The sequence below is a fragment of the Balearica regulorum genome, chromosome 33, assembly GCF_011004875.1.
Source record: "Balearica regulorum gibbericeps isolate bBalReg1 chromosome 33, bBalReg1.pri, whole genome shotgun sequence".
Taxonomy (NCBI): Eukaryota; Metazoa; Chordata; class Aves; order Gruiformes; family Gruidae; genus Balearica; species Balearica regulorum.
The window spans coordinates 537,391-559,924 of record NC_046216.1 but is presented as its reverse complement, the minus strand read 5'-3'; the positions used below and the strand labels follow the sequence as shown (position 1 = coordinate 559,924).

At 51.5% G+C, this 22,534-nt stretch overlaps 2 long non-coding RNA genes across 2 annotated transcripts; both read left to right on the top strand.

Moving 5' to 3' along the window:
• Positions 1–1,359: 1,359 nt before the first annotated feature.
• LOC142599011 (uncharacterized) lies at positions 1,360–22,272 on the top strand. Its single transcript, XR_012832785.1, has 4 exons — positions 1,360–1,568; positions 4,833–5,417; positions 21,587–21,631; positions 21,755–22,272. It is a non-coding gene; the product is annotated as an uncharacterized LOC142599011 (long non-coding RNA).
• LOC142599012 (uncharacterized) lies at positions 8,315–12,094 on the top strand. Its single transcript, XR_012832786.1, has 2 exons — positions 8,315–8,436; positions 10,429–12,094. It is a non-coding gene; the product is annotated as an uncharacterized LOC142599012 (long non-coding RNA).
• Positions 22,273–22,534: the final 262 nt, after the last annotated feature.

Below are 22,534 nucleotides of genomic sequence, written 5' to 3'. Positions count from 1 at the left end.
TCTTCTTTGTAGCCACCCTTTAAGTACTGGACCATGGTGATGAGGTCTCCCCTAAGCCTTCTTTTGGCAAGGCTGAGCAAACCCAGTTCTCTCAGCCTTTCCTCATATGGCAGGCTTCCCAGCCCTTTGATCATCCTGGTAGCCCTCCCGGACTCTCTCCAGCCTGTCCACATCTTTGTATAGCGGAGTCCAAAACTGAACACACTATTCCAGGTGTGGCCTGACAAGCGCTGAGTAGAGCGGGATAATGACTTCTTTATCTCCGCTGGTGATGCCCTTATTGATGCAACCCAGCATCCTTGTGGCTTACTTTGCTGCCGCAGCACACTGTTCACTCGTATTGAGCTTGTTGTCCACCAGGACCCCCAGATCCTTTTCCACAGAGCTGCTCTCCAGCCGGGTAGATTCCAGTCTGTGCTGCACTCCTGGATTATGTTTTCCCAGGTGTAAGACCTTCCATTTGTCTGTTGAACTTCATAAGGTTCTAGTTAGCCTACTCTTCCAGCCTATCCAGGGTGGCTCTCCCTTCTGAAGTGTCTACTTCCCCATTCAGTTTGGTGCCATCTGCAAACTTCATCAGGGTGCACTTGATCCCATCATCCAGATCACTTATGAGGATATTAAACAGCATTGGGCCCAGTATCAACTGGCAGCCCTGTAGGTCACCAGTTCGAAGGAGAGCTATTTACCAGCACCCTCTGGGTGCGGCCTGTCCGCCAGTTCCCCACCCACCGCGCGGACCACTTGTCTAGACCATAACGCATCAGTTTCTGTAGGAGGAGGCTGTGGGGAACTGTCTCACAGGCCTTGAAGAAATCCGGGTAGACAATGTCCACCTCTCACCCCACGTCAACCAAACAGGTTGCTTGGTCATAGAAGACAGTTGGGTTTGTCGAGCACGATTTGCCCTTGGTGAATCTGTGCTGGCTTTTCCCAATCATGTGCTTCGTTTGGCTTGTGATAGCCCCCAGGAGGATTCATTCCATAACTTTCCCAGGGACTGAAGTAAGATCGATGGGCCTATAATATCTCCTTTGTGATGCATAAAGGGCCTTGCCAAGGCTGAACACCAGGAAGAACCACCGTGAAGAGGATCCTGCTCCCCACCATCCCATCATCTGCAAGAGGACTTACCTTGGCACATCTTGAGGCATTTATTGCCCATGCCAGGAGATGCAGCAGCGATAAGGTGCCCGGCTGGCAGGAAATAAATATTTGCATTAATATTCACCTCCTGCCCAAGTATTTGTTAATGTCCACACACACGAGTCCTCCTTTCTTGCAGTTTTCCTCCTGCGATTGCAAGAGTAGCACCGGGTGCCCCAAAATAGCTCCTTTCTCTTGGATCCAGCACTGTCACGTTGTAATATTGACACAAGTGCACCCTGCCTGGGCAAGGACTTTGAGTATCTCGAGATATGGACTCATAAGGACCATCAAGTCCAAGGAGGACTTTATACAGGCATTCTCAGAGAGTTGTTTTCTCAACAGGAGCTTGATTTTTCTGCTCCAAAAACCACCTTCTTTCCACCGGAGAGCTGCCCAGAGCTGTGGAGAAGACACTGGAGGTGAGTGGGAAGTTCATGTGGAAATCTTTTTTGTGGAGTGCGGAGGGCCAGATCACCAACAAAACCCAGATGTTACCTTCTACAACCCCAGGTAACACCACAAGGAGGGGTCAGGGGGTGGAAGACCCTTTGCATGAGGGACCCCCTCCCAGGATTCAGACAGAAAGGTCCAGGTTGGACCATCTCCCAGTGGTTGGACCATCTCCCAGTGGTTGAACCACCTCCCTCATAAGCCTGAGTGGTCTCCCCATCCCGTTTCCTCCTCACCTGTGCTCTCCTTCCAGGAGCTACTGCTTCAGCAGCTTCAGCTCCACACTGCCCAGCCCCGTGATCCTAATTTGCCAACTCTGTGATCCATTTTCGGGGGGGGCAGTGTGCACAGGGGTCCTGGTGTACGAGGCGGATACCTTCACGCTGGCCATCCTCTTCTCCAACCCCTTGAATTACAACATTTTCTACATGAAGGTAGCCATGGAGATCTCCTTGCACAAATGTGGTGGGTTGACCTTGGCTGGACACCAGGTGCCTACCAAGCCACTCCTCAGAAGGATGGGGGGCGGGGGAAGAAAATAAGATGGAAAAAAAAGTCATATGTCACAATAAAGGCAGTTTAATAACGTCATGCACAGAAGCCAAGGAAAACAAAAGATTTATTCTGTACTTCCCATCAGCAGGCGATGTCTGGCCACTTCCCGGGAAGCAGGGCTTCAGTATGCGTAGTGGTTGCTCTGGAAGACGAATGTCATAAATAGCAAATGCCCCCTTTCCTCCTCCTTTCTCTTAGCTTTTATTGCTGAGCAGACGTCGTATGGTATGGAATATCCCTTCGGTCAGTTTGGGTCAGCTGTCCTGGCTGTGTCCCCTCCCAAGATTTTGCCTACTGGTGAAGGGGTGAGAAATGTTGGAGAGACAGTCTTGATGTGTGCCGGCACTGCTCAGGAATGGCCAAACCACTGGTGTGTTACCAACACCTTGCTCGCTACCAACACACAGCATAGCACTGTGAGGGCTGCTGTGGGGAAAATTAACTCCATCTCAGCCAGACCCAATACAACAAAGCCTTTGACACCGTTTCCCACAGAATTCTCCTGGAGAAAATGGCTGCTCATGGCTTGATCAGGTGTACTCTTTGCTGGGTGAAAATCTGGCTGGCTGGCTGGGCCCAAAGAGTTGTGGTCAATGGAGTTAAATCCAGTTGGCAGCTGGTCACAAGTGGTGTTCCCCAGGGATCGGTACTAGGGTGGGTTCTCTTTAATATCACAGAATCACAAATTCACAGGTTGGTAGGGGTTGCAAGGGACCTCTGGAGATCATCTAGTCCAACCCCCCCCTGCTAGAGCAGGATCACCTAGAGCAGGTTGCACAGGATTGCGTCCGGGCAGGTTTTGAATCTCTCCAGAGAAGGAGACAATCTAGGGAAGTGATTGTCTCCCTCTATGCTGCACTGGTGCGGCGTCACCTTGAGTACTGCATGCAGTTTTGGGTGCCACAGTACAAAAAAGACATAAAACTATTGGAGAGTGTCCAAAGGAGGGCAGCAAAGATGGTGAAGGGTCTAGAGGGGAAGACGTATGAGGGGAGGCTGAAGTCCCTTGGTTTGTTCAGCCTAGAGAAGAGGAGACAGGGGAGACCTCAACTTCCTCACGAGGGGAAGTGAAGGGGCAGGCGCTGATCTCCTCCCTCTGGTGACCAGTGGTAGAACCCGAGGGAACGGCATGAAGCTGCGACAGGGGAGGTTTAGGTTGGATATGAGGAAAACGTTCTTCACTGAGAGGGTGGTCGGGCACTGGAACAGGCTCCCCAGGGAAGTGGTCACAGCACCGAGCTTGACTGAGTTCAAGAAGTGTCTGGACAACGCGCTCAGTCATATGCTCTGATTTGGCTGGTCCTGTGTGGAGCCAGGAGTTGGACTGATGATCCTTATGGGTCCCTTCCAACTCAGGATATTCTGTGATTCTATGAGACTATGATTCTATGATTTTATGATTCTATGAGACAAGCTCTCTGGGCAGTCTGTCCCAGTGCTCGATCACTGTCAAAGTAAACAAGTTTTTCCTCATATTGAGATGGAAATTCCTGTGTTCCAGTTTGTGCCCATTGCCCCTTGTCCTGTCACTGGGCGCCATAGAGAAGAGTCTGGCCCCATCCTCTAGACATCCACCCTTTAGATATTTATAAGTGTTGATCAGATCCCCTCTCAGTCTTCTCTTCTCCAGGCTAAACAGCCCCAGCTCTCTCAGCCTTTCCTCAGAAGAGAGATGCTCCAGTCCCCTCATCATCTTTGTAGCCCTCCACTGGACTCTCTCCAGTAGTTCCTTGTCTTTCTGGAACTGGGGAGCCCAGAACTGGACACAGAACTCCAGATGTGGCCTCACCAGGGCAGAAGAGGGAGGGAGGAGAACCTCCCTCGACCTGCTGGCCACGCTTCTCTTAATACACCCCAGGACACCAATTGGCCTTCTTGGCCACGAGGACACACTGCTGGTCATGGAGAGCTTCTTGTCCACCAGGACTCCCAGGTCCTTCTCTGCAGAGCTGCTTCCCAGCAGGTCAACCCCTAACCTGTACTGGTGCTTGGGGTTATTCCTCCCTAGGTGCAGGACCCTACACTTGCCCTTATTGAATTTCATATGGTTCCTCTCTGTCCAACTCTCCAGCCTGTCCAGGTCTCGCTGAATGGCCGCGCAGCCTTCCCGTGTGTCGGTCACTCCTCCCAGTTTAGTATCATCAGCAAATTTGCTGAGGGTACACTCTGTCCCCTGTCCGGGTCATTGATGAATACGTTGAATAGGACCAGACCAAGCACTGACCCTTGGGGCACACCACTCGCTACAGGCCTCCAACTAGACTCTGCACCACTTATCACAACCCTCTGGGCTCTGCCATTCAGCCAGTTCTCTACCCACCTCACTGTCCACTCATCCAACCCACACTTCCTAAGCTTGCCTATGATGATGTTATGAGAGATGGTGTCAAAAGCCTTGCTGAAGTCAAGGTAGACTGCTCTCTCATCATCTACCCAGCCAGTCATGCCATCATAGAAGGCTATCAGGTTGGTCAGGCATGATTTCCCCTTGGTGAATCCATGTTGACCAGTCCTGATAACCTTCTTTTCCTCCACATGCTTATTGATAACCCCCAGAATAAGCTGTTCCATCACCTTTCCAGGGATGGAGGTGAGGCTGACTGTCCTGTAGTTTCCTGGGTCCTCCTTCCTGCCCTTTTTGAAGACTGGCGTGACACTGGCTTTTCTCCATTCCTCAGGCACCTCTCCTGTTCTCCAGGACCTCTCAAAGATGATTGAGAGCGTCTTAGCAATAACATCTGCCAGCTCCCTGAGCACTCATGGGTGCATCCCATCAGGGCCCATGGATTTGTGGATGTCGAGTATGCTTAGATGTTCTCTAACCTGATCCTCCTCGACTAGTCAACCTGCCAGCGCTGATGAGGGTATCACGTTCCACCGAGTCAAGCTCAGTGTGTGCCAGAAGGCTGCTGTGGTCTCTGCTGGCAACATGCGGGTCACAGCCACCACGTCCAATGCTGCACAGTTGGTCATCAAAGTAATCATGGAGAATCAAGATAGTTCCTCCTCTGAATCCAAAGGTGGCACCACCCACTAGCCTTGGGCAGCATCAGCTGAAAGGATGGACATACCTTGCCTGTTTTGCTGTAAATGTCATGGAGAACCTGCTGCCCTCAATAAGTGGTTGAGCAAAGCAATTGTGCACCCAAACTCCTTCTGTGTTGCCCTAAGATATGAGAGGAAGAAGCCCAGGTAGGATGGAAGATGCTTCTTTTATCTCCTAATCCCCCTTTTTATCAGCTCAGAGGACTCCCTGTTGAGTGGTAAGGAAGGGGAGCGTGGTTTGAAGGTCCTGTGGGTGGGCTTTGCTGCTCCTGGGGCTTGGGAGCTTGCTTGGATGCAATGCCTGATGGAAACCTGTTTTCCTGAAAGTACTTCCTTTTGATTTGAAATGCAAAAAAGGAAGCCTACAGAGGGTGGGAGCAAGGGCAGGGTAGCCTGGGAGGAATACAGAGAAAATTTCCGAGCAATCCAGGGATCAGGTTAGGAAGGCCAAAGCCCTGATAGAAATAAATCTGGCCAGGGACATCAAGGGCAACAAGAAAAGCTTCTATAGGTATGTCAGCGATAAAAGGGAAAATGTGGGCCCTCTCCGGAATGAAATAGCAGACCTGGTTACCCAGGATATGGAGAAGGCTGAGGTACTCAATGACTTTTTTTGCCTCAGTCTTCACCAGCAAGGGCCCTACCCACACTGCCCAGGTGACAGAAGGCAAAGGCAGGGACTGGGAGAATGAAGAACCACCCACTGTAGGAGAAGATGAGGTCGAAGAATATCTAAGGAACCTGAAGGTGCACAAATGCATGGGACCTGATGAGATGCATCCACAGGTCCTGAAGGAACTGGCGGATGAAGGATCAGAGGGCTGGAGCACCTCTGCTATGGAGACAGGCTGAGACAATTGGGGTTGTTCAGCCTAGAGAGGAGAAGGCACCAGAGAAACTTTAGAGCACCTTCCAGTACCTAAAGGGGCTACAGGAGAGCTGGAGAGGGACTGGTTACATGGGTATGGAGTGACAGGACAAGGGAGAATGGCTTTAAATTAAAAAAGGGTAGATTTAGATTAGATGTAAGGAAAAAAAAATCTTCACTGTAAGGTGGTGAGGCACTGGAACAGGCTGCCCAGAAAAGCTGTGGATGCCCCATTCCTGGAAGTGTTCAAGGCCAGGTTGGATGGGGCTTTGGGCAACATGGTCTAGTGGAGGGTGTCCCTGCCCATGGCAGGAGGGTGGAACTAGATGATCTTTCAGGTCCCTTTCAACCCAAACCATTCCGTGATTCTATGATTCTATGAATTGTAGCTTGGGTTTACTTTTGATGTTCGTCCAGCTGATATCCACCTGGGGGTCCTGGTGCAGGGGACAGACACCTTCCCATTGGCGATCCTCTTCTCCGGCGCCTTGGACCACATTTTCTACCTGGAGGTTGGGTTCAAAACATCTAACCTAGCTCTCCATCTATTAGACCACCCCTCCATTTCCATTCCCTCTGTTCCTATGGTGATCATGCCAGTCTGAGTCATCTCTCTTCTACCTCAACCAATCTCTGCACCCTCCATCCATCTGCCCGCCCATGCCTCCATCTAGAGGGGTACATTTTGGAGATAAAATCTTGTGTAGCTGGACCACCTCCAGCCAAGCACTGCAAATAATGGGGCAGATCTCTTCTGGGGCAAAAAATTAATATCTTTTCTTTTGTTCTGCTTTCCTTCCTGTGCGGCGAAGGAGGAGAAAACAGCTCTGGGCTTCTTCATGTGCCACGTTATCTGATGAGAGGTTGGTGGTTACCATGAGCTGTGTCACATTTCACTGTGAGGTACAGCCCTCTGGGGGTTTCCTGTGAGTGAACAGATTTTTCTTGGGGCTTTTTTTTTTTTTTTTTTTCATTTGTTCTACTTTGTGGTTGGAAGTGGCAGCAGCAGCCAAACCTAGTGAAAAAAAAAACCCAAAACCCCGTGATGTGGTGGCCTGGGGCAGCAGGGGTGGATGGGGGTCACAGCGGCTGTGGGTTAGTGGTGAGGGCAGGATGAGATTTGTTGGGTTTTGTGGGGAAGAAGGGTGCGAGGGAGCTCTGAAGTGCAAATCAAAGCCTTTTTTGTTGCTGACTGAAGGGTTAGATGCAGCTGAGAGGTGGGATCGGGCAAAGCCATGTGGACATGTCTCCATCTCCCTCTCCAACGACCTGACACCCCCTCTGCCTCCCTCCCTCCAGACAGGAGGTGGGTGACACAAGCCCAAACACAACCTTTCCCCTTTCCCTTCACCCCTTAGTCCTTCTTGAATGTCTGATGGATCACATGGGGCCTTTGGTGGGCCTTCCTGATGGGAAGACTCACCACGTTTACCCTCTTCCATGCTTGGGTACTGCTGGCAACAGGTGCCTTTGAGCAATGCGTTGATGGGCTCCAACCATGCGAGGCGACGTTTACAGCCAAGACTCGAGTGGGACTCAGGCTCCTACCTCCATTTGGTGAAGAATTAAGCATCTATGAGACCTTCAGAGACCAACACAAATGGCCAACAATCAGAGGCAAAATACCTTTTTAATTGAAAGACCTTTTTAATTAATTCCTGCCCAAGAGCCACCACGATGTTCACAGCTGGCCAAACTCTTCACCTGCCACTGGCTCGGGCAGCATGTTTTGTCTGAGAGCTGCTTTTGGTGGTTGGAGATGCAGTGCAGGTGGCATTGGGTCAAGGGACACCATCTTGGGTCAGTTCCTCCCTGCCACAGCCATGGGGAACTGACAATTCATTGTGGTCCTTGCCATGGACTCCCCAGTACCTTGGAGCATCTCTCTGCTCTGCCAAGAGGTCCTCCAACTGCAAGGGCTGCTGGACGTCTCTTCCTTCACAGCATCTGTGAAATGCTGTGGTCTTCTACTGGGGCATGAAGATCTTCAACCTGGCCAGCTGGACTCGCTTTCCTGCAAGCAAGACATAGTGATGGGTCAATACGTCTTGTTGGACCATCCCTGCAGAGAGGAGCCTCCACGAGGTGCACACAGCTCCGTGCCTTGGTGGGGGCTTCCAAAGCCTCCTCAGATGACCCAAAGTCCATTTAGTGCCTCCTGATCTTGCAGACTTGCTTGATTTTAGTGTGCACACCCGTGAATCCTCAGTTGACAGCACGGTTAAATGGGCACCATGCAACAGGGCTGGTGGTTTCCTTACCGATCTGCAGGAGGAGATGGATGCCCGAAGCCAGACCCAGGAGGGAGAGGACTACAAACGCCAGTCTGATGGAGATTCCCAGCCCTGGGAGAAAGAAAGCAGATGGTGGTGAGTAGGAGCACCGGGTTCCACAGGGCCAAAGTGGGTAAAGCCAAGCCCTGGACCATCCCCACCATGTCCTGGGCTGTGTGGTTCATTTTTGGTCATGCTAGAAAACCTGCAGAGCTACCTCTGTGTTGGTGGGAAGGAAGCTCCAGAGCACTGAGGTAGAAGTTCCCCATGTTTCTCGTCATGAAGCCCCATATTTACTTTTCTTTCCCCCCCAATAAGAGCTCATGACAGCTTGTACTCAACCCAGGGATCTCCAGGTCTTGGGAGATGTTCAACCCAGGGACCTCCAGGCTGTGGGAGGGGCTTGGGAATATTGGTCCCTTCCTCAGCTGGTTTGCCTCAAGCACCCATCAGGGAGTGATGGAAAGGTGAAGTGAACTGCAGAATGTATCATCTCAGCTGTTTTGTGACAAAGGTCTATCTGTACTCCCTGGGAAGGAAAAATGAGAATTTCCATTTGTGGGGTCTGGACAAGCTGAAGCTGGTAGCATCACTGGTGGCAGCTTAGAGCTTGGAAACCAGGATACTTGGCCAAACTCTATCCAGAAAACCAGGGACGCTTACCTTCAGCTGGTAGTTCTGGGCTGACAGCAATGGTGGTGTTCCTTGGGTCATCCTTCCCACCTGGACAACAAACATGGAGAAAGGATAACCTCAAAACTGTCCCCTCCTCCCCGTGTTGTGGGGGTTGCCAAAGCATGGCCAAGCAGTGGTGCTTTGGGGTGGTGTGTGGCTACTCCTAGGATACTCTGGTGGTGGTAACTGGGAGCATTCCTTTACTGAACTGGTATTACTGGTCAAGACCCAGCCGTGTTGGTACTGCAGGGACCTGGGGTTAACCAGGACCATCTGTGCACTGGACTGGTCATGCTGGTCAAGACCCAACTGAGTAGACCCTGTAAGGACCTGGAGTAAACCAGGAGCATCCCTGCACTGGACTAGTCTTGCTGGTCAAGACCCAGCTGTGTTGGCACTTGCAGGGACCTTGAATCCATGCAAGCAGGGGCAACCACTTCTGGGGTTTCTCAAGGGCTGTCCCTGGTATGGGTGAGGGATAACCTCCCCTTGCCTTTGTCCACTCACCTCCGATGGTCAGGAGCCATGGGACACTCAGCCTTGAAAACATGACCTGTCCAAGGCTGCTTTGCCGTTGATATCTGCAGGAGTATGTGCCACTGCTCTCTGCGGAGAGCTGGATGGCGAGCGTGGATGTGAACTGGCCTTTCCCACTGGGTGGTTGGCCAGTTCCACCCCATTCTTGCAGAAGAAGATGTGAGTGATGGGCATATGGGAAAAAACAAGGCACCGGGCAAGAATCAAGTCGCCTTCATGAGCTGAGGAGATGTTTGGGAAGAGTGCTGGCGGGGGAAAGTCACCTGCAAGAGCAAAGAGACGTGGTCGTGGTGTGATGGTGTGGAGATGAGGACTGATGAGCGATGGGTTTTCATTGCTCTGACCTCAGTGTTGACCTTGTAGCTGCTTTTTGGTGGAAATAGTAAATTAGAGGGGGGGAGAAGGAGGAAGAGCTTGGAAGAGCCTCTTTTTCAGTGATCTGATGGCTGAAAATCCTTTGACTATAGGAAAGGAAAAGCTCTGCTCATTTCAGGAGTCAGCACTGATACAGGTAAACACAGTGGGAGAAAAACAGGAGGGTAGATATAGTGAAGCATATTGTTTCTAGTGACCAAAACCATTTTTTCCATCCAAGCTGGGCATTTCAGAAAAGACTCAGACAAAATATGTAAAAGCTGGGGCAACGAAAGCACTTCATTGTGGTATTTCCAAAAGGGAGTGTTTCTGTTTTCTTTAATTTCAAGCTAATTCACACTCCATCATAAAATTAAAAAAATTGCAGCTTCCTCTACCAAAATCCTCCCTAGCAAAACTGATGTCTTTGATGCCGTACCTTACAACCCCCTCCCCATATATATGGTGGATTTCTTTCTTTTTTTTTTTTTTTTCCTTTTGCTTTGCCTTCTACCTTGAAAGGAAACACCATCCCCAGGATCATGGCTGCCTTTTTGGACAGCCCAGGATGAGGAGACGCCATCCAATGGACCTAAGCAACGTTACAATGTGAACCAGGAGGGTTTTTCCAATGATCCCTTTTTTCTGCACTCACCTGGGGAGCTGCAGGTCTCTGGCTCCATCCCACCAGCACCTGTGTGGAGCAGCAGAAGGGCTTGGTCTGAGATGATCTGCTAGTCTAGAAGAGGACATCTTGCAGGGGACATCTCTTTGGGGCGGGATGTGCAACCTTGGGAAAGCTTGCAGAAGATGGGGAAAGTTTCCTGTGGACCTCAGCATGAAGGAGGTCAGAAGTCACCAGTGGGGAGTGAAAGGGGCATTTTGGCGATGCCTTGTCCCTTTCTACCAGCTAGGGACATCCACACCATGCCTTGGACCCCAAGAGGGACCAACCCTGTGCTCATGGATTAACGCAAGGATGCGATTCCCTCTGTGGGAGCTGCCAACCTTCCTTATGTCCTCTGTTGTCAATGTAAGTCACTGGCCAGGGGTTGTCCACAACCTGCCACAGCAGAATGGATGTTCAGAACCCTCCATAAAGCCCATCCTGTGGTTTCAGACTGTTGGACAACTTAGAAATCACTCCAGAAGCTCCTAATTTTGGCTCTTGTCTTGCTCCTTCGACTTATTCTCTCTGGAGAGAGGCTCTTCCAGTGCTGGTCCTGAAAGGAGCTCGAACAGAGCTTCAGGGAGGAGAGTTTCCTCCAAGCTGAGCAAAAATCTCTTGTAGATTATGGCTAGAGTGAGATCAACCAAGCCAGCCGGATCCACTGCACGTTGAGTGCATCCCAGGGCTCTCTTTCCCTTTGAGTGTGGTGTTCCTCCCCAGTAAACTGAGGCCTGCACTGCACAATTTTTTCTTTTAAATTGTTTCCATGGGAAATAATGTTTATTAAAGGAGCCAGAGGGAGACTGAAATCCTTTGGGCATCCCCAGGGCATATATAGCAAGCATAGCTCGGAGAGAAGCTTCCCCAGGCTGCCCTGCCAGCAGATACTTGCATCTTGTAGGGCTTCACCTTTGAGTGAAACGTAGCAAAGCTTCAAGGTGTCTTAATTCCTTATTCCCCCTGAGGAGGCTGTCAACGAGGGTGCCAGATGAACCAGACAGATGCCTTTAACGCTAATGCCATAGCTGCTAACCAGACTCAGCCAGGTGACAAAGCAGCGTGTGGGTGCAGCAGGACACCACAGGCTGTGCTCCAGCTGGTGAGAGCCTTCCTGCCCTCCTACGGATGTCCCTGAGACACTCAGCCCCCAGCACCTCCTGCACCGTGAGGGACTGGCAGTGTCTGAACACATGAGCAGCAGCGTGTCCTTTCGGCTTAGGCATTTCCAGGGCACCATGCTGCTGATGCCTTCGCTAGGACTTCCTGACAGCTCTGAGAAAAGCAGTTCCTCCTAAGGCCAAGACTTATTCCTGCTGTCAGCAGGAGCTGCCATGCCTTCCTGCATTCACAACAACAGAGCAGGAAAACCTGGTTGGTGACTTTGACAGGGAAGCATTTTCCAGTGAGTTTAAAACTTGGGTTGTTTGCCTGGCATGGGCTGAGGTACGGGGGAATGCTCTGAACTATGCGGACTGTGCAACCTCTGTCACCACGTTAAAAAAAACCAAAAAAACAAAACCCCAAAAAAGGGTGGTTGGAACTAGATGACCTTTGAGGTCCTTTCCAACCCAGACTATTCTATGATTCTATGAGATTTCCCAAGGGGACCTCTTAAAATCCACCCCATGTCATCCCATGGTGCTGCGCCCCCCAGTGTGACTCTCCAAAGTGCCCCCAAACACCCTGTCCAGCCACCTACCTGCCAGCCAGCCCAGCAAAAGCAGGCTCCCCGCAGCCTCAGCCAGCCAACTCCTTGTCATCATGCTCATCTGCAGGCAGCGCTGAGCTCCCCAGGACCAAGCTGAAGGGGAAGAGGAAGCTGAGACTGGTTTCCTGCCCGTGATGCATCCCCTGGGGAATGACCCAGCATGTTCTTGGGGAAGAGAGAGCAGGAGGATGAGATGGGCGGGATGGGTATGGATGCATTGGGTGCGTGCACATGGGCTTGCAAACCATGCAGCAGCACCTGGTGCCTTCCTCCCCCACCCTGAAAAGGACCCCACAAGAGGCTGCTTCATCATGGTGTTTTGCATCACATTTGCGGGTGCCTGTTTTGGGTAGCTCGGGGTGGGTCACAGCTGTCCCCAATAGGTTTCCAGCATCCCTGGGGTGAAACTGCCCCCCCCCCCCCCCCCCAGTTTTCTCTGCAGCCTCAGCCCCGAGGTTCCTGTAACATTCACAGATTGCAATACAAATATGCAATATCCTTTCAACATCACTGGGAAGAACAGCATTTCCTAATTTCTCCTTTTTTTATGTGTGTCTCAGACACTGGACTAACAGACAACCCAGCTGCTGATGCAGCTGTTTCAAATGCCCTGGGCTTGTGACAGAAGCCCAGGGAATCTCCAGAGTTACCAGATACCTTTGCCTGCTAAAAAAACAACTGTGGAGCTCCACTACCTTTGCCTGATTAAATCAACCTTGAAGCTCCACTGACAGCAGCTCAGAGACTTGGCTAGCAGGAGGCTTGTAATGCCCCCATCTGCACAACGTGCAATGGGAGAGAGGTCTTCAGTCCAATCTCCTCTGAGCTTGCATGGGTGGAAATGGGTCTACATGGTCCTGTGCGCATCCTCTCTCAGTCCAAACCCTTCCAGCCCCGTATATCCTCCCCATTTCTGCACAATCACTGGGTTTAGTCCCTGCGCTCCATTCCAAGGGATTCTGGATTCACCTTGTGGGGATCCGTTGTTCCTTGTTGGGTCAAACCATCTCTGTGGGGCAGGAACAGAGATGATGTCCACCAAGGAGAAGCATCTTTAGCTCTGAGCCAAAGGAACACACTCACTGGAAAATCAACAGAAATAAGCCCGTTCCTCCCTTTTCTCTCCTCTCCTGCACGTTTCTTTTGCACAGTGCACACTTTCGGTTTCCTTTTCAAATATATATTTGTATTTCCTGGTCTTTGATGTTTCTCTTCTCTGGTAACCCAAGGGTGAAACATGATCTGGGGAGGGCTGAGGCTTGATATTGGGGAGAACATGGAGTGAGGTCCCAGAGCTCCTGCAAGGTTTCCGGTGGTCTGCATCTTTTAGAGCCTTGAGTAAGCTTTGGAAAGGTGGGGAGAAAATGAAAATAAGAGGCTTTAAACAACAGAAAACAGCTGTTGTACATCCCAGAGCACAGACCATGTCAGAAATTTCTGGAGTGTTTGGAAAACATGGCAGCTTGAAAGAAAAATGCAAACAACAATAAGCCAGTACCATTTTAAAGCTAATTTTCCCTAGGTGCACCCAAACCATTTTGAGAGAGAGCTTGAGGGGGTGCAGAACAGCCCTCTCAAATGCTGCATTATGAAGGGACGGCTTGTTTCCTACCACAACTTTTTTTTTTTTTAAACCCAGTAAAACCAATGGAGAAAGGCCAGGGCTTGTCTGTCTTCTAGAAATAGCGTCACCATGGGCTGGGGTTTGCTGAGGAGTCACGCACCTCCAACATCTCAGGGCTTGAGGAGGGTTTAGCAATGCAACCTGAAAGCCCCTGTGCTCTTGTAGTGCTTTGAGGGGCGGGGAGTATCCCTCTTTCAGGGAAGGGTTTGGGGATGGTTGCAGCTTGGGGCTGAGCTGGGAAGGTGGAACCTGGTGCGGTGCAGGCACCTGAAGTCCAGTTTGCTCTCTGGCTCCATCTTTCTCTCCAGAGGATGCTGTTGACCCCATCAATCCCTGCCCTACCTTGCAAGGGGACACTTGGTTAACAGGACAGCCCTGCCACTAGCGATGCAGGATTTTTGCACAAGAATGAAGCTGCTTTGAGACAATTTTTGGGGGGCGGGTCAAAGCTCCTGTCCTGACTTCCCCACCATCCTGTTGTGGATGCTCTGTGAGTCTGGAGCAGGGTGGGAGGTTGGACACAGAGATCCAGGAGGAAGGTGGGAAGGGTGGGGTAAATTGTCACCTTGCTAGCAGCAGAGATGTGCAGACACTTAGGGCATTGGTGGAAAAGATGGAGTAGGGCTCCTGGATTGAGGGGGCTAAATAGTGGAGAGAAGAAAAGAAGAGAATGGGGTAATGATTGATCTTCAAAGAGGAGCAGGTTTCCTTGGCCCACAGTGCTCTCGTAATTGGCTTTGTATCAATATGCAAGATTTAGGAGAAGTTCAGCGCTTCCAGGGTCACCCACCTGGAACCACAGAGCCACCCAAAACAGGCTTGGGGTGGTGTCAAGTGAGAAGGCACAAGGCAGAAAAACTCCATGGTCAGGAAAGGGGAAAGGAAGGTGGGACCCAACCTCATGAAGAGAGGCTTGGAGGCAGGACTTGAGCTAATGCCTCCTGCCTTCATCTTGGAGGTGCATGTGGGCAGTGGGAAGACTCAGAGGAGCAAAACCTTGCTTGTGAGAAAAGGTACTGTTGGTTTGGCTGGCTAGACATGATTTCAGCACTGTCAATCAAAAAACAGGCAAGAGGTGGAGAGGAGCAAGCAGAGCCCTCTTCCACAGATCCGAAGCCCCAAGGAACATCAGGCCAAGCAGAGCTATTGAATGCAAGGCTCCAGCAAACAGCCCGGGCTGCTTCTGTAGGGCACGGAGCTCTGCAGGCACAACAAATCCTGCTGAGGCATCCCTCACCAGCAGGGAAGCCCAAGGAGATGGTACGGGTGAAAGATACAGCCACCTTCACATGCATCTCATCTATATATGGTGTCCACAGGGGCTTGGTGATTGAGATGTGCTAATTTGGGTGCTGGCACTCCAAACCCTCCTAGACTGTGCTGAAAATGCCTTCTTAAGTGTGATGAAAAGGTTCAGCCTGTTGTCTTCATCATCCCGTCCAGAACACAGCCAACTAAGGCCATAGCTATGCAAAGAAATGGTCCAGTTTCCAGCCTGCCAGCCCTCTGCCTTCCCACACCTGTTCTTGGCCCCTGGCTGGAAATTTACAGCTGCTGCTGCACTTTTCAGTTCTGCTTCAAGCCCAGCTCAACCCCAGCAAAGCATCATGGGGACAGACGTCTTTCTGGAGGAGCGGTTGGGTTGATATTGGGAGGAAATCTCATTTCTACATATAAGACCCATGGTTGGTCCTGCAGACGCAGGAAAGGGAGGGCTTCTTTTAGAGCAAGGTAGCTCGAGGCCCAGCAGCTGCTGTGAGGAGCTGTGAGCTGAGCTAAGATGGTGCTGGGCCCAGCTTTGCCTGTCCTTCACGGTGGGATCCACTGTCCTCTAAGGGGAAGTCCCAAGAAGCCGGGCTCCTGAAGACCCCTTGAAAATCCAGGAGCATCCCCTGCACTCACCTTTCTGCCTCTCGTTTCCTTCCTGACCCCTCCCTGGGGCTTCCAGGCTTTGGGGCATGGGGACTTGGTTTCGCAGCGAGTTGGGTTAAATAAGAGAGGTTTTAAAACATGTGTATTGCATCCAATTCCAGGAAAATCCATGCACAGGCCTATCAAACTTTCGTTTTTATGGCCAGAAAGTCTGCAAAAAACACCTTATATGGTCGGCGCAATCCCAAGCACAACTACAGGCTGGGCGGAGAATGGGTGGAGAGTAGCCCTGAGGAGGAGGACTTGGGGGTGCTGATTGACGAAAAGCTCAACATGAGCTGGCAATGCGCGTTTGCAGCATAGAAAGGCATCTGTGTCCTGGGCTGCGCCAAAAGCAGCGTGAGCATCAGGTCAAGGGAGGGGATTCTGCCCCTCTATTCCGCTCTGGTGAGACCCCACCTGGAGTACTGCATCCAGCTCTGGGGTCTGCAGTGCAAGAAAGACATGGAGCAGTTGGAGCGAGTCCAAAGGAGGGCCACAAAGTTGATGAGAGGGCTGGAGCACCTCTGCTATGAGGACAGGCTGAGAGAGTGGGGATTGTTCAGCCTGGAGAAGAGAAGGCTGCGGGGACATCTAATTGTAGCCTTCCAGTACCTAAAGGGGCCTACAAGAAAGATGGTGAGGGCCTGTTTATCAGGGAGTGTAGTGATAGGACAATGGGTAATGAGTTTAAACTAAAAGAGGGTAGATTTAGATGAGATATTAGAAAGAAATTCTTTACTGTGAGGGAAGTGAGGCACTGGAGCAGGTTGCCCATAGAGGTTGTGGAGATCCCATCCCTGGAGGTGTTTAAGGACAGGTTGGATGGGGCTGTGGGCAACCTGGTCTAGTGGAGAGGGGGGTTGGAACTAAATGGGCTTTAAGGTCCCTTCCAACCCAAACCATTCTATGATTCTATGATAAGCAGCTTGAAAAGACCACTGACAACGCATTCCCTTTTAGCACATCCAAACCCCATATTCATGTCTCCTACATTGCAAGAGAAGAAGGGGGATGTACAGCTGCTTTTTTTCTGTTTTCTTTTTACTGAGTTACCGCTCACCAAGCCAGTTTTAATCATTTATCAGCAGTCCTGGCTAACCGGGAAGTCCCAGTTGACTAGATGTTAGCCAATGTGATGCCCATCTACAAGATGAGCTGGAAGGAGGATGTGGGGAACTAAAGGTCTATGAGTCTGACCTTGGTGCCAGGGAAGGTTACAGAGCAGATAACTTTGAGTGAAATCACATGGCACGTACAGGACAACCAGGTGATCACGCCCAGTCAGCATGGGTTTATGAAGGGCAGGTCCTGCTTCGTTAACCTGATCTCCTTCTATGACAAGGTGACACATTTAGTGGATGAGGCTGTACATGTTGTCTGCCTAGACTCTAGTAAAGCCTTTGACACATTTCCGACAGCATTCTCCTGGAGAAACTGGCTGCTCATGGCTTGGATGGGTGTACGCTTCACTGGGTAAAAAGTGGCTGGATGGCCAGGCCCAAAGAGTTGTGGTGAATGGAGATAAATCCAGTTGGTGGCCGGTCACTAGTGGTGTTCCCCAGGGATCAGTACTGGGGCCGGTTCTCTTTAATACCTTTGTCAATGATCTGGACAAGGGGATCGAGTGCGCCCTCAGTAACTTTGCAGATGACACCAAGTTGTGTGGGAGTGTTGATCTGCTTGAGGGTAGGAAGGCTCTGCAGAGGGATCTGGAGAGGCTGGATCAATGGGCCAAGGCCAGCTGTATGAGGTTGAAGAAGAATCAGTGATGGGTCCTGCACTTGGGTCACAACCACCCCAGGCAACGCTACAGGCTTGGGGATGAGTTGCTGGATAGCTGCCTGGCAGAAAAGGACCTGCGTGTGCTGGTCAACAGCCAACTGAATATGAGCTGGCAGTGTGCTCAGGTGGCCAAGAAGGTCAACAGCATCCTGGCTTGTATCAGGAACGGTGTGGCCAGCAGGAGTAGGGAAGTGATCGTTCCCCTGTACTCGGCACTGGTGAGGCCGTACCTCGAGTACTGTGTTCAGTTTTGGGCCCCTCACTCCAAGAAAGACATTGAGGTGCTGGAGCATGTCCAAAGAAGGGCAATGAAGCTGGTGAAGGGTCTAGAATAGGTCTAATGAGGAGCGGCAGAGGGAACTGGGGTTGTTTATTGTGGAGAAAAGGAGGCTGAGGGGGGACCTGATTGGCCTCTACAACTACCAGAAAGCAGGTTGTAGCCAAGTGTAAGTTGGTCTCTTGTCCCAAGTAACTAGCGATAGGACAAGAGGAAATGGCCTCAAGTTGTGCCCAGGGAGGTTTAGATTGGATATTAGGAAAAATTTCTTCACTGAAAGAGTTATCATTCATTGGAAGAGGCTGCCCAGGGAAGTGGTTGAGTCACCACCCCTGGAGGTATTTAAAACACACGTGGATTTGGTGCTTTGGGGCATTGTTTAGTGGTTGGACTTGGCAGTGTTAGGTTTACAGTTGTACTCGATCTTAAGTCTCTTTTCCAACTTAAATGATCCTATGTTCTGTGTTGAGGATTAGAGAAACAGTCTTGAGGGACATATTCATGGGGTGAGAGGATGGACAAAGCTTTGTCATTTTTATCATCCTGAATTGAAATGAAAATTACCTTTCCTTGTGGTGAGGGCAACTGTCATGTTGGATGCAAAGAAGCTCTCTGCCTGCGGTGTTCTGCGAGCGGAGCAGAGAGGTGGCACTTGGGACATTGGGTGGCTCTTCATGGAAAGGTTTAAGGCCAGATTAGATGGGGCTTTGGGCAACCTGGTCTAGTGGAGGGTGTCCCTGCCCATGGCAGGGGGATGTGAACTAGATGTTCTTTAATGCCCCTTCCAACCCAGGCCATTCTGTGATTCATTAAGGGCCCTTCACTGCCAGGATGCAGAGCTCTGAAATGGTTAAGGTGGGGCAGAGGGTGGAGACAAAGGGCCAAAGAGATGTGGTGAATTTGGGGAGAGTCCAGAACAGATGCCTTGCCTGACATGGTGAGGATGTGGGGCCAACGAGATATGGGATGGAGGTGCACGAGTATGAAGGTTCTCACCCAGCAAGGACTCAGCAGTGGGGACCTGGGCAGGGGTATCAGGATGAGCCAGATTGCTGTTCCTCTAATAAAAACCCATTCTGCCATCGCTAATGCTGGCCTGTAACATCCCTGCATCACTGCCTTCACCAGGTGACCTCCTGGCTCCTCATCAGAGTCTCGACTTTACCTTCTGCTCAGACTGGTGACACAGTTCTGGCCAGGTGTTTCAATGCGACGGGGCCAACAGCTACCCGTATCATCTTCGGCAAGGATGGGATGGAGGAACACATCCTGAAAGCCCAACAGGGGCAGCTGAGCTACTTGGTGTTTCTGAACATCACCCTGGGCAGTGCGGGGACGTACACATGTGGGTACCAACACAGGGACAAGAGCAAGTGGGTGATGAGCTGTGCCCTCAGTGCTCCCTGGTACCTGGCTGCCACAGGTGAGACATGGCACGGTGGTGTGGGCAGAAGGGACAGGACACTTGGCAACATGTGGCTTTGCTGAGGATGGAGTTGTGTGCAGGCAGGCATGGCATGGCGCTGGTGTCCTTCCCCTGGTTGAGTGTTCTGTCTCCACTGAGGGTCCCTCTGCACCCCACACCCACCCATGTGTGGCCTGAAAACCTCAGCCAGGAGACAGGACTGTCAGTGTCCAGCAGCTGCAGGACGGATGGGGATGGGGTCTTGGCTTCAGCAGCCCCCAGCATGCACCACAGGCTCAATCTTCCCACCACAGAGTCTCAAGCCTCCCACACCAACGCCTCCTGTCACTCCAGGTCCAGGAGCACAAAGGGTTTAGGAGGGGCTGATGATTTTGCTGGCCTCATGGGGACCTGGGGACGTCCAGCTATGGTGCAGAGCCCCACACATGAGCAGATGGGGTAGATCTGGCTCCAACGATGCAAAACAGGATGGGGGAGAAGGAGGACTTTGCAGGGAGGATGTTGCCCACGAAGGCAAAGAGACATCGTGCTCTGCTGTCTGAGTGTATGGAAATGAAAACAGAGTCACTGCAGACTCAGCATCCGCAGTGGGGGCTGAGGCAGGGCCCCCACTCGTCACAGCCTCTCGTGGTGGGAAAGGCACTGCTAGCCACAGAAATGCTACAGGAGCAGTCCCAGCTGCGCTGACAGCCACGGCACAGGCAGCTCTCGAACCGCTGTCCCCAGCTCAGAGGACAGCAGATGCTTAGAGGAGACGGTGTTCCCGCAGCACCCCAAAAAATGCTGGGGCAGGTGGGATGTGCCAGGCTGTCTCCTTCTCGCCTTGCCTTCCTCCTGCTGCTACTCGGTGAGTTGGGGGATTTCTTGGCCTTGGGGCTGAGTGCTTGTGGGATGCCGGACTTGTCCAGGCTTGTTGGTGCCAAATACAGGGCCTTTATGACCCAGCAGAAGGGGCCCTGGGGGAGTCCAGCTTGGGCGAGAGCAGGGATTGAGCAACTTGCTTATCTTGCACTGATAAGCACTGGACCTGAACAGGGGCAGGAGATGAGCAATTTGTTCATCTTAACAAGATGCGGCGCCTGACGGGTCTGCTCCTTAATCAACTAAGTGACGCCTGGGGTGAGGGGGAGCCTTCACAGCTCAAGGTTACTTTGGTAAAACTAAACAGACCACTGCTCCTCTGTACTGAACGCCTTTGTTCTCTGCCACTTTCCCCCCCAGCCCCGATCAACTGCACGACAAGCCTTGTTAAGGGCCAATCAGCACACAATACCTGACTTAGTCCCACCTCACCAAAAGTATAAATCTGGCATTTAGAATCCTCTTTTCTGAGGACAAGAACTCCCAACTATCTGGATGGGTCCACGGGCCTGGACCGCTCTCCTCCCCAAGCACGGACGCTTCTTTGGTAAGACTTGCGCCTCTGATTATGTCGGATGTTATCCTGGGAAAACTATCATTAACAAAAGCGCTGAACTATTAACTTGAGCTCAAAATTGTTGCAGTAAGTGCATTTATCAACGGCAATTCTGAACTTTTATATCTGTCGCCTCAATAAATTACATATTTTTCTTTTCAACTTTGCGAAACTGTTTCAGTGAAAGTCCTTAGTGGGGCTCTGACAGGCAAACGTTGACTCTGATAAGTGGCTACACACATAACCCTTTAGACATAAACCATTGACCAAGTCTGGGACTAAGACTGGATGCACCAAGACTCCTCTCTGAGAAGGAGTATAGAAAGCAAGGGGGTCCTTTCTGAATCTTGTGACTCAACGGGAGGACCTCCCTCAGCCACACATCAGACTTGTACCCTTTCACGCGACAGTGCTGGAGGGCTGCCGAGTGCGGCAGGACAGGACACGTCCTGGGCACAGGGGAGGATGGGGAAAGGGTGTGTGGAGCAGCCATGCAGCAATGAGGGGCAGAGTTGCTTTGATGAGGGGAGGGAGATGATTGCTTCCTCCAGCTACGGCACACCTCTGAGAAAAGGGCGTATTTTCAGAATACCTATAATGGGGGTCAGGTCAAGCATGAAACTTAGTGGAGGTGGCAAATGGGGCTTTAGGGAGCCAGGGGCATCCATCTGGAGCAACAATCCCACCTAAACTGGGCTTGGGGTGGTGTCAAGCCTGAAGACAGATGATATGCAGGATGGAGATGCATGGGTGGAAAGGTGGTTTGCCCAGCAAGGACTCAGCAGTGGGGACCTGGCCAGGGGCACATGGGCGAGCCGTCTTGCTGCCACTCTAACCAAAACCCTCTTTCCTCCTTGCACAGGCACCATCATGACCACCCAGGACATCTGCAGCTCCCCACATGATGGTGAGTACAGAATGGCCTGGACAAGGGAGGTGTGTGAGAGTGGAGGTGGGGTGGGATTTAGGGTGTTTTGCATCCCTGACAACAGTAATAGTGTCCTGGGGAATCCCTGTGCCATCTCTCCAGATGACTTCTGGGTTCCTGAACTCTTCTTGAAAATCTCCAGTGCTCAGGAGGGGGAACAGGTTTTGTTTCACTGCTCCATTGACCATCCGCCTCCTGATACCCGAATTGTCATCTTCTGCAAGGATGGGGTGGAGGACTTCAGCCTGAAAGCCCAATGAGGTCATGTCACCCTGGGGAGCGCAGCGATGTACGTGTGTGGATACCAGCATAGGAATGAGATTAACTGGGTGAGGAGCAGAGCCTTCAGTGCTGCCTGGCACCTGACTGTCACAGGTGAGATGTAGGTGTGGGGCACAGGCAGGTACTGTTCTGGGACTTCACAGACTCATTTGAGAGTGGGGACCCCACTGTGCTCCATGGAGTGTCCCCAGAGGGTTGGGATGCTCGGGGTCAGGGTGCAGTTCAGCCCAGCCTTTGACACCAGGGCAACTCCTCCCAGTCACGGCAGAGCATCCTGCTCCTCTCCTGCCCCAGCAACAGGCAAATGGGACAATGGTGGTGCCACATCTAATCCAGAGTGACAGTGTTTCCATGCGTGCATTTATTGCATTGCTTGTTAGATGGTGAAAACAGGGGGTCCCCACAGTTTCTTAGTCTCTGCAGTACCCAGGAGAGCTGGACACTCTCACCCTGTCCCTTTCTCCTCCCAGCCACAGAGTCCAGATCCCAGGCAGCGCCATCGACCACAGGTGAGTGATTCCCTCCCTGCACTCCCCATGTCCCCCTTAACATCAGGCTGAGGCATGCCGGGATGCTGGCACCAGGACATGGGGAGGTTCA